The sequence below is a fragment of the Narcine bancroftii genome, chromosome 4 (assembly GCF_036971445.1).
Source record: "Narcine bancroftii isolate sNarBan1 chromosome 4, sNarBan1.hap1, whole genome shotgun sequence".
Classification (NCBI taxonomy): domain Eukaryota; kingdom Metazoa; phylum Chordata; class Chondrichthyes; order Torpediniformes; family Narcinidae; genus Narcine; species Narcine bancroftii.
Genome location: NC_091472.1, coordinates 81,557,602 through 81,573,923, shown reverse-complemented (window position 1 = coordinate 81,573,923; position 16,322 = coordinate 81,557,602). Strand labels below are relative to the sequence as shown.

Below are 16,322 nucleotides of genomic sequence, written 5' to 3'. Positions count from 1 at the left end.
TGCATTACTAAGTCTTATCTTAGCAGCACTTAATAAATCTCTTTTAGAAGATCTATGTAATAAAAAGCCTACTTTACTGACTGGAGCAACTTCAAATTATCGTGATTTTATTTTTCTGGCACGTTCCAGTTGCTCATATCAAGATTTGACTGTAGTCAAGTCAAGGAAATACTTTATTAGGTCTTGAAATGAAAGGAGAGATATCCTTTGGGATGGGGAGACTAGAGAACAAGTAACGATGATGGTAATAATAATAATATGGTAACGAATCATTCTTGTTGATGGTATAAAACCACTGATTGAACTCATCTGCGAGCTTCAACCACAGCTTGGTGTTTGGTTTAATTAGCATACTCACCCTGAAGGTCAAGGTTTAGCACAGTTCAGATCTATTCTCAATCTCTCCGACAAAGCTAACAGCATTTTTATTTTGTAAATGAAAAATTTATTTATATAAAAGAAGAATTTCCTCTTCTTTTATCTACTAAGAATTTTCTGAATCATCCTGCTCAGGAATTTCAACATTAAGCTCCTCTGCATTGCTTTAAATTCAGTGATATGAACAGTGTGGTTACACTGTGTCAGCTTTTTATTAACAGCTTCATCATGGGTGCATTGGTGTTCACAGATGTGGTGTAGCTGGACAGTGAAAAAGAATGTGTATCCCATGACATGTAGCCAAAGCAGCTGCTGCTGTATCACATTTCTGATGGTATTTGAAACGAGTTATTTACTGTCAGTCTCGTCAATCCGACTGCATTTGGGTGTTTCAACACATTTTTTTATACATAAAACATTCAAAACTTTTTTTCTCTGTCTGTACCAGCCATTTGATTTGTGAATCTTTGAAGGTAATCTGTCAATGTTTGGATAATCCGCAGATTTTTTGCAAATGAGAGAGATGGCCAAGAACTGAGTGTAGTTGCATTTTTCATCAGGTTCAACTCAGTATCTCTCAAGGAACAAAACAAACAAAATGTAGAATTGCATTGATTCCTTGCTATATTATTTATTCTGTTGGATTTCCTGCTTTTGTTTTAATGCACATGGCTGTTTTATCTCTGAAAACAAAATCCAAAGCATCACTCCCTCTGGGGTAATTCCAGGGACCTCCGCTGGTACAAAAAAGCCAGAGGTCGACAACATAACTACTTCATCACTAGGTCAAGTATTGGGCCACCTGTTGTATTTGATTATTGCCCTTTTTTAAATAAGTTCTGACTTCAAAAGATTAAGCACCAGTAATGGCAGGAACTCACCATAATGAGGAATGAGAAGTGGAGGAATGAAGGGGAAGGCTACCAGGTCACTCCCATTCAAGGGACATTCAATCTTCAACATCACATCAGTTGAATACCAGGCAATACTGCAGCTAGTCAGCTAATTTAGGCTGAAAATGTGTAAATTCTCTTTAGTTATTGCTTAGAGGGGATTTCTTTTTGTCCTGGAGTAATGCGTGAAAGACTGTCAATATCGCGGAGACCGGAATAATGAACCACGGCATCTTGTAGTTTGTGTAAAAGGCTGTCAGATTTGGAATGACAAATTTGACAGGTGTATTGCTTCAACAAGCTAAATTTGACTGAAAATAAACAGCAAACTCAACCAGAGCCAGACACATTTTAGAGCATTAAAGCACAGACAGGGAGTAATCCTTACTGTCTTGATTGCTGACGTGGTTGTTGGCTTTAGGCAAAGTATGATATGTAAAGGAGATGGTGCGGATGGCCACAAAATATGTGTTTTCTTTAACAAGGGAATTGATTAGACTAGCCAATGGGCATGATAGGCAGGTGAAGAAGGCTGATGGAATAAGCAACCTTAAGGACCCTGTACACAGCCTCAGATAGTAGGATTGTGCAAATAGTCCACAAGGGAAAGTTAGTAGTAGCTAGATGGAATTATTGGTGATTGCACTTTTGCTTTTTACCTTCCTAGCCAAGAGGAATTTTTTATACAGTCAGTGAGAATGAAAAACAGAGTCTCTGTGCATCAGTAGTGTACAAAGACTCACTGTGCATTAGTTTTATGTCCAATCTGATAGAGTGGGTTAATGATGTATCTGGGATGAGGAAAGAAGTTAATGGTATATAGTGGGAATTAATGGTGACTGCACTCCAAAAGAGGGACTTAACTTTGTATACAGTCTGAGAAGGGAGTTAATTGAGCATGCAGATGAGAATAAATGATTAATTTTGAATGTTGTCGGAAAGAGGAGATTATTGCTATATACAGATGAAAATGTGAGTTAATGGGACACAGTATCTCACTAAGTAGGTTAATTTTGTGTAAAGAGTGAGAAAAAATGTTTAACAGTCTATACTGTCTGAGAGAGGGAATTGATGGTGAAAGTAATCGGAAAAGAAGGGGGGGGGATTTTAATGGTTTGCATGGCCCATAAGAGAGAGAGTTAAAGGAGTATTTGATTTTAGAAGGGATGCAAGCAATAAATTTTATCTGTGGGGGGGGGGAGTTAAAGGGAACATAGAGTGAGAGAAGGGGCTGTAGCATATATGACCCAAGAAAGGGGGTTCGGGTCCAGGCAAACAGAGAGAAGAGGTTGAATTTTTAGGTATTTTGAACATGCAACATTGAGGACTTCAACAAAATGCTAAAACTCCAAATGGCCAAACCTTTTTAATGCTGCTTCATATTTCAGTCATGTAGCTCACTCTCGTACATCATGAGTGTCATGTGACACTCTCAAGGAATCAACAGCTGCATCTTCAGGCTGAGATGGCCTTAATGGTTGTGTATAAAATATGCTGGCTTATGTTACACGAGCAAAGTAGGTCCATCATGAACAATATCTACATGATCCATTCTTCTGTTGCAGTACACAAAAGTGGCGGAGGAACTCAGCAGGTCACGCTGCAACCATGGAAATCAATAAGCAGTTGATGTTTTGGGCCTGAGCTCAATAATCAAGCAGACATCCAAATAATAAGGTAGGGGAAGGGAAGGATATATATACAGGTTGGAGGGAGGAAGAAGAGAAAGGAGATGATTCTTCCTTTGTTTTATTATACAGTGGCCTTAATGGCTCATCATCATTTCTGCTAAGATTTGTAGTGATAAAGCACTACCACCAAGAGGAGTCAGAGATGGAGTGTTTAGTATCTGGGGAATGATGCATCTTGCGATGTTGTTGCATCTTTAGTAGGTTCGAGATGGATGCCTTCCCATGAGGTCTGCATGTGTGTGTACTGTTTTTAGTGCTGTTTGCTTAGTTAATAAATCTAGTTGTTTTAAAAAGAACCCAAGTTTCTTTATTGTAATAAAAGAAACATCACATGGAACCAGGAGTGGAAGAAACAGCCAAGTTCTGCTGTGCACAGAAGTGAAAGAAAAAATCCACAGGGTGCATAGGGAGTAATAGTTGATATCAGCAGAGAAAATATGAAGGGTTTAAAAGCTCCTAACGCTGTAAATTGAACTGGAAATATTGACCACAAGTGGAGACTGCTTAAGCAAAGATTTATGCTTTACCTGCAAGAGTTTGGAATCTATAGCCAACCGGATATGCGGAAGATTGCACTGCTACTTACCGTGGCGGGAGGTTTTCAACACATGTATTTTTTGCCGAGTCAGAAGACCAGAGCAAATTCGACAAGGTTTTCAAGATGTTTGATGAACAGTGTTCACCAAAAAAAAAAGAAACCTTCGAGAGGTGTGTGTTTTGCTCATGCGCACAGCTGCAGGGAGAGAGCTTTGATACTTTGTTAGCAGACAATCAAGAACATACAAATTTGAATCACAGCAAGATTCAATGATCCGTGATCATATTGTGTTTGGGATTACTGATAAGAGAATGAGCGAGAGGTTGCTGCGAGAGACAGAGCTTACCTTGGTGGGAACTGTGAAGATGTGCCATGCCAGTGAATGATCTCTTCAGCACATGAAAAGGTTTGTTGATAGTGTCAAAGCCAGTGAAAATGAAGGCATAGTCATAGTCACAGTGTCTGGACTCACATATATACAAACAAAATTGCGATACTGGAACCAACAAAAAGATGAAGAGACATTCAATTGTAAACGATGTGGCACTAAACATGCACCAAAACAATGCCCAGCTTTTGGAAAAGTCTGTAACAAGTGCAAATGGCAGAATCATTATACAAAGCAATATGTTTTTCTGAAGAGAAACTAAATTTAAGTTAAAGTGTACACACTATCGAAGACACAATGGAAGACACAGCTCTCAGTGATGCATTTTTTGTGGGTATGGTGGTGCAGGAAATGAACAGTGTCAAGTAGGATAAATGGATTGCATCATTACATACAAATGGAATAAATAGTCCTTTCAAGCTGGACACAGGGGCAAAGGTCAATTTGATCTGTGAGCGCAGCATCAAGGCAATGAAGACAAAGCAATACATCCAGGCAAATCCTGCACTGCTCAAAGCCTACAATGGACAGAGCATCCATATGAAAGGTACATGTAAACTCAAAGTGAAAGTTAAAGATAAAGAGCAGCACCTCAGGTTCACAGTAGTCACAGATGGACATTATTCACTGCTTGGTGACAAAGCAGGTAAAAACTTAAACCTAGTCTAGAGGGTGTACAACATTAACAGTGACCATACACAGAGCAGCATAGAGGAAATACTAGATCAATTTCCCAACATCTTCAAGGGGTTTGGAGTTCTACCATTCACCTATAAGATATAGTTAAAAGAGGATACACAGCCAGTAATGCATGCCCCAAAGTGAGTTCCAGCACCAGTGCAAAGTTTTTCACTAAACTGGATGAAACCCAGGGCTTCTGGCAAATAAAACTGTACAATGACAGCACAAAATATTGTACATTTAATACACCATTTGGCCAATACTCCTGTCTGAGGAGCCTTTTGGAAATTCCTCAGCTCTGGAAGTGTTCCACAAGACAGTGGAGCGCATCATAGAAGGCATTAATGGAGTACACTTGTACATGAATGACAATCCTGTGGGGATCCACACAAAAACAACACCATGAAAGTCTCATCAAAGTGCTACAATGCATCCAGAAGTATGAATTAAAGTTAAACAAAGAAAAATGTCAGTTTGCTGTGAAGGAAATCACCTTTCTGGGAGATAAACTGTCAGAGGCAGGTGTAGAGCCAGATAAGGGCAAGGTGAAAGCAATTCTAGAGATGCCCAGACCCACTGACAAGAAAACCAGAACGCTATTTAGTGGCCAGGGATAAATGTTGACATTGACAGGATTGTTTCAAGCTGAGAGACCTGTTTGAAATATTACGCAAAGCAGTCAAAGGAACCCATGATAATAACTGACCTACCAGCAAAACCATGGCACAAAGTTGGGACAGATATGTTCTACATGGATAGAAAGGATTACTTGCTGGTTATTGAATATCTATTGAACTATCCAGAGGTTGCGCTGCATGTCTGCTGCTTGTGTGATCCAATATATAAAATTGATCTTTGCGAGACAAGGAATTCCTCATATTGTCTACAGCGACAATGGACCATGCTACAGTTGTAAAGAATTCCAGAACTTTGCAGAAGATTGTGAGTTCTGACATGTGACTTCAAGTCCCCTGCATCCAGAGTCAAAAGGCAAAGAAGAGAAAGGAGTTCACATAGTTAAACATTTGCTCAATAAAGCACTAGACAGGGGCTCAGTTCAGTATCTAGCTCTATTGAGTTACAGAGCTTCATCACTTGAAGATGGGATGTCACCTGCTGAGATTCTGATAGGACGTAGTCTCTGCAGATCCAAACAAGAAATGAGATGTTGAACTGAAACAAAAACATCTGAAATGGAGACATAAAGCAAACTATGACAAGTCAGCGAGAAGCTTAGGGCCACTGGCACAACATGACACAGTGAGAGTCAGAGATTCCAACACTTGGGACAAAAAGGCTACTGTTATGGGAGAAATAAATCCAAGATCCTATCCTGTCAGAACAGAGGAGGGTCAAATACTGAGGAGGAATTGAAGGAACCTGCTGAAAATGCCAAAGTTACTGCAGGAGAAATAAATACTGAAGTTTCAGCCTGTACAGAAACAGAGGAAACACCACCTGTGCTAGGCAGTAGTGGACCAACAGAGCCAACACAAGCACCTGCAGAGCAGACACAAACACCTGTGTTAAGAAGATCCACGAGTTGTCAAAGCACCTGACAGACTGAATCTATAAAATAAAAAGAACTGCATACTTAAAAGTTGGTGCTGCTGATGTTCATGTTACATTTATGTTGAACTTTAAATTGAAGATATACCATATTTATGAGTCATTTTAGATTAAAAATCTCAAGGAAAGGGGATGTAGTGATAGAGCGCTACCACAAAGAGGAGTCAGGGATGGAGTGTGTAGCATCTGGGGAATGTTTGCATCTTGTGAATGTGGTTGCATCTATAGTAGATTCAAGATGGATGCCTTCCCATGATGTCTGCATGTGTGTGTTCTATTTTAGCACTGTTTGCTTCGTTAAAAAATCAAGTTGTTAAAAAAACCTTTATTGTAATGAAAGAAACATCACAAGAATGACAGCAGTTGGAAATTGGAATGATTTCCTCAGGTGATTCTGTTACACTTGTGACAAATGCAACTTTGGAATTGTATTTTTGAATTATTTTATGTTCTATGATTTGACATCTTGCAATTGTGCTAATACCAATTAGTAATTTAATGCAAATCATTAAATTGGGTACATGACTATTAGCATCAGCTGGATATTTATCCTTTCAATGAGCTAACATGGTCATGAGCTCATGTCCCATATTGTTCAAAAAATCAGAATACGTGGTTACATATTGTTTGTGTGTTATAGTGGACATATTTAACGGCCTCCTCAACTATCAACACAAGAATTTGGGTGCTTTTGTTTTCATTGCATAAATATGGAATTAAAGAGCAATGATTAGCACTGGTTACCATGAAAGTATTAAATTGTGCAATTAAACATCTATCTCATGGATGCCCTTCAGAGATGAAAAAACTTCATCCCCAAGTAATGTGGTAGATATTTAATTGCTCACTAAAATGAATTACGGAGTCTGCCAAAGACACTTCTACTGAACAATATCTCACTATCACCTTCTCAAGGGTAGTTCCTGAACTGCAAGAAAAAGTTTCAATAAAGACATGGTTGTTGAATGAGTCAGCATTGTCATTGCCTCTCATTTCTAGAGGAAAAAAAGCCACAGAAATGCCTTTTTTCATCTTTTATGGTTTTTACATTGCAATGTCAGGAAAAATTGCATAGAAAATTAACATAATTACTGCCTATGTGGTCGTTCACACTGGGCCCCTTTTTAGACTGCAAGTACCTCAGTGCAACAGTCCCAGTAGTAGTCCCAACGAATTTTTCTGGTACAACTTACACTACAGGCTTCCTCTATAAAGTTGTAGGGGTCCTGTAGGATAAATCTTGGAGCAGGAATCAACTCAAAATTCCTGGGGGGCGTGGCAAGATGGCGTAAGGAACAGACGTGCCTTCCAGTCCTCTCCTGACTCTAATTTATTGTTTTGTCTTTAAGTGCCCGTTAAAACTTTTTAGAAAAGTTTATAAATAGTATGAGGTGTTGAATTAATACCTAATGGTACATTTGTTTAAAAAAAAGTAAAAGGAAACATCAATAGATTGTTAAAAAATTATATTTTCCATAATTATCTGAGCCTGCTTGTTTACAAAAAGCCACGACTCAGCGTGAAATGGATCCAGGAAAAGAAGCGAAGAATTCGTCCTTTAAAAAAAATTATTATTTTTGTTGAGAAGATTTTAAATAGTGATGGGAGTTGGGAGAGGGAACTGGGTGGGCACCAATTTCCAGAAGTCATCAGCTGCATGTGAGTTATATCACACCCAATATTTTGGGGGAGTTACTGCATTAGGCGGTTTAAACAGGAAGAGGTAATTGTGACTTCCGACCTGTTTTTTTTTCTTTTTAATTTTTGGGTTAGGGAGTGAAGCTTTTTTTAAAATCTTTTTTAAATAATAAAAAATTTTTTTATATATAACTTTTTTTATTTTTTTTAGGTTTTGGTTGTAATTTCAAAGGGGAATTAAGGGTTTTTTTTTTCTTTTTTTCTTTTTGGGGGGGTTTCTTTTTTTCTCTCTTTTTTTCCTTTTGTTTCTTTCTTGTTGTGTTTTATTGAGTGTAAGAAATGTCTAAATTTAAGTTTGCTTCTTTTAATGTTCAGGGTTTAAATAATCCTATTAAGTGTAAGAAAGTACTTGCTTATTTTAAAAAATTAAAAGTTGATGTTGCTTTTTTACAGGAAACTCATTTAACAGATAAGGAACATTTGAAACTCAAATGTGAATGGGTTGGGCAAGTTTTTTATTCTTCGTTTAATTCTAAGGCAAAAGGTGTGGCAATTTTGGTACATAAGAATCTACCATTTCAGTTACAGAATGAAGAGAAAAATGGTGGAAGATTATTAAAATTAAATTGTACAATCTTTAATGAGGCATGGACTTTGCTTGATGTTTATGCTCCTAATGTTGAGGATACAGCTTTTGTTGTGGATATGTCTTTATTGCTTGGACAATTGAACTCTAATGTGATGATTGGGGGAGATTTGAATGTGGTGTTGGTGCCTTTATTGGATAAGTACCCAAGAGTAATTAAGAAGTCTAAGATGGCAATCCAAGTGATTAATATGATGGCAGATTTGAATTTAATTGATATTTGGCGAAGAGTTAATCCTACAGAGAAAGATTTTTCTTTTTATTCCTCGCGACATAATTCTTTTTCTAGAATTGATTATTTTTTAATATCAGCACATTTGCAGGATAGGGTTACATCTGTGGAGTATAAGGCTAGATTGGTTTCGGATCATTCATTATTATTATTAGAATATTTGAGTTCACAAGATGTTCAGAAAGCTTCAAGATGGAGATTTAATACTATGCTATTGCAAAAACCAGAATTTATTAGTTTTTTAAAACAGCAAATTGAAATTTTTATTGGTATTAACTATAATTCTGTTTCTAGTCATTTTGTTTTATGGGATGCAATGAAAGCTTTTTTGCGAGGCCAAATGATCAGTTATGCCTCTAAAGTAAAGAAGGAGAGAATTAAAGAGATTGAAGACTTGGAGGAAAAGATAACTGCTACTGAAAAAGAATTTCAAAAACATGCTACTGAAACGCAAAAAAATCAGTTAACTAATTTAAAATTTAAATATAATGAATTACAAACATATCGGTTTGAATGTTTAATGAATCGAACTAAGCATAAGTTTTATGAATGGGGTGAGAAAGCTCATAAAGTTTTGTCATGGCAATTAAAAAAGGAACAATTATCTAGGATTATACCAGCGATTAGAAAGAAATCAGGTATTAGCAATGAGAAAATTGATGTGGGATTTTCAATTTGGAGGTTTAAGATATCCGAATTTTCAGCATTATTATGAAGCAGCTCAATTCAAATTTCTTAGTGCATTAATGAATATGGACGACCCACCTAGTTGGGTAAAGATAAAAATGGCAGTTATTTTAGAAAAATTTCCTCATGAGTTTTTGTTTCGACGGAATAAAAATTTATTACGAACTTATGATGTGCCAATATTGAAACATTTATTGAATTTATGGACAAGTAAACTTAAAAAATTGGGACTTAAAAATATATATTCTGGAAGATTGCCATTATATAATAATCAACTTGTTCCTTTTACGGTCTCCAATGCCACTTTGAAACAATGGGAAAAGAAGGGAATAAAAAATTTATCTGATTGTTTTTCTGAGGGTTGTTTTTGTTCCTTTGACGAATTACAAAGGAAATATGGTATTAGTGGAAATTCTATATTTGTATATTATCAATTAAGATCTTTTGTAAAACAGTTATGTGGTCGACATATGATTTTATTGCCTGAATCTAGTTTTGAAGAATATGTACTTTCAATACCAAAAAAGGGATATATATCTGATTTGTATTGTATTTTACAAGAAATTGATAGTAAAAAAGACTGGGATAAAGATAAGTTGAAATGGGAAAAAGATTTAGGACATAAAATAGCTGAAGAAGCTTGGATGGAAATTTGTCAGAATAGTATTCGGAAATTAATTAATGCTAGACTAGCGATGATTAATTATAATTTTATTCATCAGCTATATTTAACGCTGGAGAAATTAAAAAAATTTGGTTTTAGTAAGTTGGATTCTTGTTTTCGATGTGATCAGATGGCCAATACTTTTTTGCATACTGTTTGGCTTTGTGATCGATTGCAACAGTTTTGGAAAGGTATTCAATCTGTTTTTAAAAGTTTATATAATATCCATCTTGTATTAGATCCCGATATATTTTTATTAGGGAACATGCAATCATTAATTGATTTAGGTTTAGAGGATTATCAGATTTCATTTATTTATTTAGCTTTAGTTGTGGCTAAGAAATGTATAGCACTTACTTTGAAAGATAGAAATATACTAACTTTAGATAAGTGGTATTTGGAAATGAAATTTTGTTTGACTATGGAAAGGATATCTTTTTCAATTCAGGATAAGATGTCTTTTTATAAGTTAAAGTGGACTCCGTTTGCTAATTATAAGCATTTAAGTTTGAGTTAAATATATGTTTAAGTGTGATATTTTAGTATTGACAATTTTTTTTGTTGTTGTTAGAATTTTTTTAGGTTAAGTTTTATCTCTTTTTTTTGTAAGTGGGTATTTTTTTTCATTTATAATATTGTCAATTTTATTAACTCTTCACTCTTTATTTTGGGGGGGAGGGTTGGACTAATTTTAAGTTAGACTATTAATATTGTGTTACAATTAACGGGGGGGGGTTATTTTGTGTCGTTTTCTGATGTAATATTGTAATCATACCTTATTAAATTTTTTTTTATATTTTTCTTTAAATGTAATTCTTTATTGTATTCATGTTATAAAAATTTTAAATAAAGTCTTTAAAAAAAAACTCAAAATTCCTGCACATTCCTTTTTAGACTGCCCGTTTAGCAGCAAAATTCCTTGATTGTGCTGTTACATGCCTGCAGTTTAAAAACCATATTTGTCAGCCATTTCCTCAGTGATCTCTTGTACCTCATTGGTATGTTTTCATTTTTCCAATATGCTCTAATTTACATCTCACAGCTCTTTTAGGGCAATGACATTCAGTTGTATTTCTCAGCACTTCAGAGAAACAATTAAATGTTTCATAATGGTGTCCCACTGAGCCTTGAGCTTATTTATACACTTGTGACAGTTCCATGCCTGACAAAGATCTATCCTTTTGTATTCCTATAGTTTGGATTGTGGAGGGTCATGTGCCATCTCTGGTGGGAATGTGGATTGTGGGAACAGCCTCCGGCCATCTTGTGGTCTGATAGACTATTGTGAGAAGATAGCGTGCTTCTCTGGACACCGGCAGGGGGCCAATGACGTCAACGTGGATGTGCTGAAATCTCCACACCACCGAGTCAGAAGTCACCTCACCTGCCAATCAAGGGTTGGATTTACCCACCCATGAGCCTGAGGTGTGAGTAGCCCTGGTAGATGATGAGTGATTGATCCTCTAGGTGCCAATCAATGGTTATATCTGCCCACAGGTGAGGCTGACACACAATTAGTCCTCTCAGGTCATGTGGACGGGTCTTGCATTGAAAAATCTGAGCACGTGCAGTATCTCTCTTTTTCTTTGTTCTTGATGCTGCATGGAGTCTATCTCTGAATCTGTCCTGGATCCTGAGCTGTGGGCAATGCTGGAGAATAGGGTAATTTGATATATTTGTTAGTTGTAATTCATTTACTGTTTGTTAGTGTGTTGTGCCTGCTTGGGATAAAGAACGTTGGTGGGTACTGTGTGTTTAACCTTTGGGTTTCCAATCAGGAGTTAAGAAATTTAGCAGTGATTTATTCACTCCCAATGTGTAGTTATTTGTGTATTATGGTGTGTATGTGTTTGCTAGTTGTGACCACTGATAACTCCAGACTACAAGCCATGGGGATTTCCAGAGGGACGACAGCAATGGGCCTGTCCCCGGATCCCAAAAAGCAGCAACACTTGAGATCAGATTCATGTTCCTTTGGCTTGGCTTCGTGGACGAAGATTTATGGAGGGGTAATGTCCACGTCAGCTGCAGGCTCGTTTGTGGCTGACAAGTCCGATGCGGGACAGGCAGACACGGTTGCAGCGGTTGCAAGGGAAAATTGGTTGGTTGGGGTTGGGTGTTGGGTTTTTTCTCCTTTGTCTTTTGTCAGTGAGGTGGACTTTGCAGTCTTCTTCAAAGGAGGTTGCTGCCCGCCGAACTGTGAGGCACCAAGATGCATGATTTGAGGCGATATCAGCCCACTGGCGGTGGTCAATGTGGCAGGCACCAAGAGATTTCTTTAGGCAGTCCTTGTACCTCTTCTTTGGTGTACCTCTGTCTCGGTGGCCAGTGGAGAGCTCGCCATATAACACGATCTTGTTCATGTACTCATTTAGTTATGCGGTGTACTGTGCCTGTGGGTGATAGATTCTGAAGAAGTTAAACCCTCGCTTCTCGGAATACTGTTCCAGTAGGTGGTGGGTGCTGAAGAAATTAAACCCTTGTTTCTCAATATACCGTACATGCGTGCTGTATACATTAGTCTGTCAGTATGTGCCATTTTTTTGAATTCCCCTGTATGTAAATAAAGACCACTGTTTGTTCATAACACGTCCAGACTTGATTCTCTCTGAACCCATCAAACCTATTCAGAACACAACAATTCTATCTCACTCATATGTGACCTTGTAGGGCTGGACACAGCCAAGAAAGACTCAGCCACCCCACTGAAAGTTGTTAATGACTGTCTTTATTCAAATTCAGTGCACGCCCTTTTAAGGGCAGCATGAGCTCAGTCACCTCGTGCATTGTGACATCATAATCGCTGCTGCAGGCACGGACTGGGCAGGAGGCTTGAGGGAGAAACCCTGACTGCGCCATCCTCCCATGGCTGCCCCGCCATGTGGCATTACACGCGGGGCCGTTTCCCCATGAGAGAGTGCGCCGCCACACAACCCCCCAGAACCAGCTACACATCCCGTGGATTGCGCAGGTGCCCTCGGCGTTTAGGCATGGCTGCCTGCACTGGCCATGATAGGACTAAGTGCGTTGCCTTCAAACGGTCCATGGTGAAAAGTTAATCTTTACCCCCTATGTCCAAAGTGAAAGTCCTGCCAGACCGCAGGAGGACCTTGTATGGGCCTTTCTACGGGCGTTGTATAGGTGCCAAACAAATACGAATTCCACGGAGTCCAGCTCTTTGGGACGATGTGTCGGACGGATGCTGTGATGTGAGGGAGGTGGGGGCTAGCGAGGATAGTTTCTTACGGAGATCTGCCAAAAGGTTCGCGTGCTCAAGTGTGACGTTGGGCTTCGGGCCAAAGAACTCACCGGGCAGTAAGAGCGGCGTGCCATAAACCAGTTCCGCAGAAGACCCCTGTAGGTCCTCCATGGGTGCTGTTCTGATGCTGAGGAGGACCCAAGGCAGTTCGTCTGGTGAGGTGAGCCCTGAGGGTGGATTTCATATGACGAAGAAACCTCTCCACCAAACCATTTGCTTGTGGGTGGTAGGCTGTTGTGTGGTGGAGTTTAACCCCCAGAAGGTTCACCAGCTGAGCTCAGAGTGTGGAGGTGAACTGGGTGCCCCTGTCACTGGTGATGTGTGCTGGGACTCTGAACCTAGCGATCCAATGACTGACTAAGTTCCTGGTGAATGTCTCTGCGGAAGCCTCTTTGATGGGAACAGCCTCTGGCCAACTCGTTGTCCGATAGACTATTGTGAGAAGATAGCGTGCTTCTCTGGACACCGGCAGGGGGCCAATGACGTCAACGTGGATGTGCTGAAATCTCTGCACCGCCGAGTCGAATTGCTGGATTGGGGCCTGCGAATTCCGGTGGACCTTGGAGGCCTGACACCTGGTGCAGTTCCTCACCATCTCGCCCACCTCCTTTTTGAGTCCGTGCCACACAAACCGCTCTGCCACCATTCGCACTGAAGTCTTCACCGAGGGGTGGGCTAGGTCATGGATTGAGCTGAAAACCTTTGACCTCCACTTTGGTGGGACTACTGGGCGTGGTGAGCCAGTGGAGTCATTGCAGAGCAGCCTGTCTGGGCTGTTGGGCAACTGAATGTCCTGGAGTTCGAGGCCAGAGATGGCGGTCTGGAGAGCCTGCATCTCTTTGTCCAACTTCTGGGCCTGTGCCAACTGTGTCTAGTCAAGGCTGGGGGAGAGAGCATTGATCATCGGTTGAGAGAGTGCATCTGCCATGACGTTGTCTTTGCCTGCCCTGTGCCGGATGTCAGTGGTGAACTCCGACACATAGAAGTGGTGGCATTCTGGTGAGCCGACCACAGATCTTTGGCCATCGCGAGTGCCTGTGTGAGGGGGTTGTGGTCCGTGAACACTGTGAAGGGCTTGCCCTCTAGAAAGTATCGAAAATGCCGGTTGGCCAAGTACAGCGTCAGGAGCTCCCAGTTGAAAACGCTGTACTTCAGCTCCAGTGGGCGCAGCTGTTTGTTAAAGAAGGCCAGCGGGCGCCACTGTCCAGGCATGGGGGCACCAATAGTGTTGTGTTGGTGAGGACCTCTTTTGTTGCGGCAAAAGTGGTCTCTGACTTCTCCGACCAGGTCAGGACTTTCTCCTTAGTGGCGATTAACGTGAACAGCGGTCACATGGTGCGGGCGTCGCCGGAGATGAACCGATCATAAAAATTCACCATCCCCACGAACTCCTGCAGGTCCTTGAGGGTGGTTGGCTTGGGGAACTGCTGGATGGCCACAATCTTCTCTGGTGCCGGGGCTGCACCTGCTGCCGAGATGGTGTGCCCAGGAACTGCAGCGTCTGCTTGCCGACGCAGGTGCCCGCAGGGTGGCACCATGAGATCGGGTGTGTGCCTCGAGGGTGGTGGGGGGCAGGATGCTCTGCTCTGCTTCTGTGTCCACCAGGAAACATCGGCTGGTGGACTTGTCGGTAACGTGAAGGAGGCTGTCCAAGTGGCCAGCCCTCACAGCCATCATCAGTGGCTGGCCGGGTCATTTCCTCTAGTAGTCACACGGTTGTCAGCTTGCGCTGCCCAGTGCTGATGGTAAAAGCACCAGGTGGAATGGTGCGTCTCCGGCTTGTGCTTGGGGGAGTATTGCGGCCGGCTGGCTCTTGGTCGCGCATCCTGACTGAGGGTTGCTTCATTCTCCCTCTTGGTGTGCCAGAGGGTATCTGCTCGAGCTGCGACTCGGTGTGGTTCCATGAAGCCCTCATCCACTAGGAGTAGTTGGATGTCCCCGGGCATCTGCTCGAGGAAGATCTGATGGAATAGGAAACAAGGTTTGTGACCCTCCACCAGCGGCAGCATTTTGTCCATTAGGGCCGATGGTGTGTGGTCCCCAAGCCCGTCGAGCCTGGAGGCACACTGCTGAGGAGAGAGCCCGAAAGTGCCAAGGAGCAGTTTCTTGAGGGCAGGATATTTACCCTTGGCCAGTGGGTTGTGTATTAGATCATCCACCCTGGCTGTCGTTTCTTTGTGCAGCACCCTCACGACGTGGTAGAACATTGTGTCATCTGCTGAAATGTTCCTCAGTTGAAACTGCGCCTCCGCCTGCCTGAACCACGTATGCGGGCAGTGGGTCCAGAAGGGGGGCGGTTTGATGGCAACGGCATTGATCTCTGCCGGATCCATGTTCTTGAGACCAGAGAGGCGTCTGGGCTCAACGGGGTCACCAATGTAGTGCTGGATTGAGCCAAGAAAGACTCAGCCACCACAATGAAAGTCGTTAATGACTGTTTTTATTCAAATTCAGCACACGCCCTTTTAAGGGCAGCATGAACACAGTCACCTCGTGCATTGTGACGTCATAATCGCTGCCCCAGGTGCGCGCTGGGCAGGAGACTTGAGGCAGGGAGAAACCCTGACCGCGCCATCTTCCCATGGTTGCCCCGCCACGTGGCGTTACACGCGGGGCCGTTTCACTATGAGAGAGTGTGCCGCCACAACCTATCATATCATTGCTTTTCCATCCTTTCTGTGTTTATGGCTAATACAATAAAATCTATGGTATCCGGCAACTACAGGGATTGGTCGAGGTCGGATAAGTGAATATTCCATTTGCTTGAAATTGTGTGTTGTATGAAGGAAGAACTAACAGTGAGGCATGCCAATTTTAAACCTGTATTTTTTACCCATTTATTTTTCACAATATTTTTTGCCGGTTGCTTGAATTTCAGATGGCAGGGATTTTACTGTATCGTGTAAAGTAATGTTCATTTTATTTTTCTTTAACATTTCTTGCGAGCATCACCCATTCCCTCCCCCACCTGGTATCTTATGCAGTTCTAATTTTATACTTTCCTCATTTGATGACTTTATCTTAAGCTGTTACAGCCTTGGGTTCCGAAACTTCTTCT

The 16,322-nt window shown here is 40.9% G+C and overlaps 1 long non-coding RNA gene across 2 annotated transcripts in view; it reads left to right on the top strand.

The window, feature by feature from the left end:
* Positions 1 to 12,806: 12,806 nt before the first annotated feature.
* LOC138760740 (uncharacterized) overlaps positions 12,807 to 16,322 on the top strand; it is a 45,978-nt gene continuing 42,462 nt past the window's right edge. Inside the window, exon 1 of one of the 2 annotated variants that reach the window (XR_011355845.1) lies at positions 12,807 to 13,027. This is a non-coding gene — a long non-coding RNA (uncharacterized lncRNA). Of the gene's footprint in view, positions 13,425 to 16,322 lie in introns of both variants that reach the window. The other variant, XR_011355846.1, reaches the window with a different exon arrangement.